The sequence below is a fragment of the Lepus europaeus genome, unplaced genomic scaffold (genome assembly GCF_033115175.1).
Source record: "Lepus europaeus isolate LE1 unplaced genomic scaffold, mLepTim1.pri SCAFFOLD_3_1, whole genome shotgun sequence".
Lineage (NCBI taxonomy): Eukaryota > Metazoa > Chordata > Mammalia > Lagomorpha > Leporidae > Lepus > Lepus europaeus.
In genome coordinates, this window is record NW_026909276.1 from 16,910,159 (window position 1) to 16,914,404 (window position 4,246).

The window sequence follows — 4,246 nt, forward strand, 5'->3', positions numbered from 1 at the left end:
CGCACCACGCTGTTCTGATGGCAGGAGCCAGGTGCTTATCCTGGTCTCCCATGAGGTGCAGGGCCCAAGAACTTCGGCCATTCTACTCTGCACTCCCTGGCCACATCAGAGAGCTGGCCTGGAAGAGGGGCAACTGGGACAGGATTGGTGCCCCAACCGGGACTAGAACCCAGTGTGCCAGCACCGCAAGGCAGAGGATTAGCCTGTTAAGCCATGGCGCCGGCCCCCAAGAGTATATTAAGTTAATGTTTTCCCTGCATCCTCACCAGTGTTTATTATTTTTCTGATTTTTGGATGATTACCATTATAACTAGGTGAAAAAATACCTGATGTGGTTTTTATTTAAATTTCCCTGATGGCTACTGATCTTGAGCATTTTTTTTTCATTTGTTATATTTCATCCTTTGAAAAAATGCCTATTCATGTCCTTTACCCATTTCTTAACTGTATTGTTTTGTTTTGTTGTTGAGATCTTGAGCTCTATATAGACTCTGAATATTATTTATCAGTTTCATAGCTCATAAATATTTTCTCTCATTCTGTCAGTTGCTTCTTCACTGTGTTAAGTTTTTACTTTTAATGCAAAGGCTTTTCTCTCTTTCAATTGTTGCAAAAGTTTCAGAATTTAGAATCAGAATTAGTTCTTTAAAAGTCTTGTGGAATTCAACAGTGAAGCCATCTGGTCCTGGGCTTTTCTTTGTTGGGAAGGTCTTTATTACTGATTCAATCTCCATCTTGCTTATAGGCCTATTTAAGTTTTCTGTATCTTCATAATTCAATTTTGATAGATTGTATGCTTCTGGAAATCTATGTATTTCTTGTAGATTTTCCAATCTTTCCAATAGCTGTTTGCAGTAATTCCTGATGATTCTTTTTATTTCTGTGGTCTCTGTTACATTTCTTTTTTCTTTTTTTAAAGATCTTTAAATTTATTTGAAATTCAGAATTACACAGAGAAAGAAGAAGAGGCAGAGATAGAGAGAGGTCTTTGATCTGCTGGTTCACTCCTCAATTGGCTGCATTGGCTGGAGTTGTGCTGATCCGAAGCCAGATGCCAGGAGATTCTTATGAGTCTCTCATGCAGGTGGAGGGGCCCAAGGACTTGGGCCACCTTCTACTGCTTTCCCAGGCCACAGCAAAGAGCTGGATCATGAGTGGAGCATCTGGGTCTCAAACCAGTTCCTCTATGGGATGCTGGCAGTTCAGGTGGTGACTTTACCTGCTGTGCCATACCACTGGTCCCAACATCTCTTTTTTTCATCTCTTATTTTGTTAATTTTGGTCTTCTCCCCTTGTTTAGTTAAAACCAAGGATGTATCAATTTTATTTATTTTTCAAAACAGTATTTCTGCATTTCATCGATTTTTTGCATTATTACATAATGACCTTATTTGTCTCTTTTAACAGTTTATTTCCGTTTTGTTTAAAGTTTTATTTATTTATTTGAAAGTAAGAGATACACCGAGAGAGAAGGAGAGGCGGAGATTTTTCTTCCATCTGCTGGTTCACTCCCCATCAGCCACAATGCCTGGAGCTACTCCAATCTGAAGCCAAGAGCCAGGAGCTTCTTCTGGGTCTCCCACATGAGTGCAGGAGCCCAAGGACTTGGGCCATCTACTACTTTCCCAGGACATAGCAGAGAGCTGGATCAGAAGTAGAGTAGCTGGGACACAAAGCAGCACCCATATGGGATGCCGGCACTGCAGGCAGTGGTCTTACCCTCTATGCCACAACACTGGCACCAACAGTTTCTGTATTAAAGTCTATTTTCTCTGGCTTAGTGCCTACACGACTGAGCACATTCCAAGTAGGGCTCTGGGGACTCACTGCTGGCAGACCCTTGGGCTGAGGCCAGATACTCTTCCTCCCTTCCACTTCCAACATGCTGTTGACTTAGTCTGTGTATGTGTGGTAACACCATGTCTGCTCCACTGTTAGCCATCATGCCTCACACCAAGAAGGCTGCCACTGTGGTAATTTTCCTTCATGGATTAGGAGATATTGAGCATGGATGGGCAGAAGCCTTTGCAGGTATCACAAGTTCGCATACCAAATGTAGCTGCCTACATGCTCCCATTATGCCTGTTACATTAAATATAAACATGGCTATGTCTTCTTCGTTTGATAATATTGGACTTCCACCACACTCACAGGAGGATGAATCTGGAATTAGACAGCAGAAAATGTAAAGGTTTTGTTAGATCAAGAATGATGAGTGGCATTCCTTCCAACAGAATTATTTTGGAAGGATTTCCTCAGGGAGGAGTTTTATTTTTATACACTGCTGTTACCATACAGCAGAAACTGGTGGGTGTCACTGCACTTAGTTGCTGGCTTCCACTTTGGACTTCATTTCCACAGGGTCCTATCAGTGGTACTAATTGAGATGTTTCTATTCTCCACTGCCATGGAGATTACAACCCTTAGGTCCATTAGTGTTTGGTTCTCTTACTATGGAAAAACTAAACACATTGCTTTTCTGGCCAGTGTAACCTTTTAGGCCTATGAAGCCATGAGACACAGTTCCTGTCAGCAGGAAATGATGGATGTCAACCAATTCACTGATACAATCCTACCTCCAATTGATTGAGTCATTAAGAGGCCTGTGTAGAAGTACACCAGTATCACTGTTGGTCAGTGTGATAATTTTCCTGTGCTCAGCCTTGAAACTTCTGTTTGCAGTCATAGTTTTTATTACATTATTTGAAATTTAACAGTGTGCTTAAGGAAAATTTATGTAGGTATGAATAAGGAGTTAAAATATAAGAGATTTCTGCATGGTATGACTTAGTCTATAAATTTGTTCCAAAGTTGCTTAGTCACTATGTAATCTCTGGTATTTTTATATATGCTCCCATGTGTAATGATAGTAATACATAAGAGGGAGAAGGTATTACATTATTCCTAAAGTAGGGATAATGATTTTAAGTCTCAGTAAAGAGTAATATTCCTCTCTTCAAGTAATGGCCCTTTTATTTTGGGGACCAGACTTTTCCCTGGATATCAAAACAAACAAAAAAATGTTCTTTCCTGATTGTCCTTCACAGCAGGCCAAATACTGCTTTCCTGCCATAGAACCTGTGTCAGTAATGCTGTAATTTGACATTCTGAATCATAGACATATGGTATTGAAAATCTATTTGCACTTTAAGAAAAAACAACCATTACTTAAAACTTTCTGTGTAATATTTCAAATAACCATACATTAGTCTAAACTTAGACCTGTTCAGTAATTAGAATCTTCAATACAGGTAACAAGTCATTCTGTATTTTTATTTTTCTGTATATAATTCAAATAATAATTAGATCCTATTCTAGTATGTTCTGAAATAATTAAGACCAATCTTAAAAACTAATTTTTGAGATGATTTCATCTCCTAGTAGCATAGATTCTGTTTTCTGTACATTTGTTTCAAACTAGCTACTGTAGGAAATAAACAGTTCATTAGAAAATATATTTTGTGCCAGTGAACTTAAGTTTTCATTTAGTTAAATGAGTTTTAATGATTATTTTCTGTTCTGACATGAAAATAATGATCATTTGATTTTAAATAGTCAGAATTCCTAGATTGCTGACAAAAGTGTTTGAAAACAAGTTTATGGATAATAAATATGAATCAGAACCATGTACTGTGGTCTAGTTACCACAGTTTAATACGTAGCATAAATGGATGCTTAATATTTCTGAAGTGTGTTAATTTTTCTGCTGTATTCCAACAGACCAAACAATGTTAAGAATGGATCTTTATAAATGGGTGCTAATTGGTTATGAATATAATTTAGTACTGGACTATAGAATTATAATACTAATAATGAAGCCATATGTTTATCTCTGGATTTAAAAATTTTAAACAATCATTTACTGAGTCATTTTGCTTTGCCTTGAAGAACAAAATACATTGTTTCAGTTATATAAGTCAGCAAAATCTTATTTATGGCAAGAAATATTCTGTTGCAATATTGTGCTGTAATATGGGAAAATGTAAATGTTTTCCACAGTTTCTATCAAGTGAAATAAAACTTAATTCTGAAAAAAGTCTATTTTGTCTGATATTAGGCTAGGCATTCCTGCTCATTTTTTTATTTCCATTAGCATAGAATAATTTTCTCCATTCTATCACTTTCAGTCTTTGTGTAGCTTTGTTGGTGTGGAGTGTTTCTTGTAAGCAGCATGTATATTGGTCTTTGTTTTAATCCATTCAGCCAGTCTATCTTTTATTTGGAGAGTTTATTCCACTTACATTCA

General features: G+C 37.3%; 1 pseudogene; it reads left to right on the plus strand.

Annotated features, from left to right (window-relative positions):
• Positions 1-1,904: 1,904 nt before the first annotated feature.
• Positions 1,905-2,590, plus strand: LOC133755110 (acyl-protein thioesterase 1-like; annotated as a pseudogene).
• Positions 2,591-4,246: the final 1,656 nt, after the last annotated feature.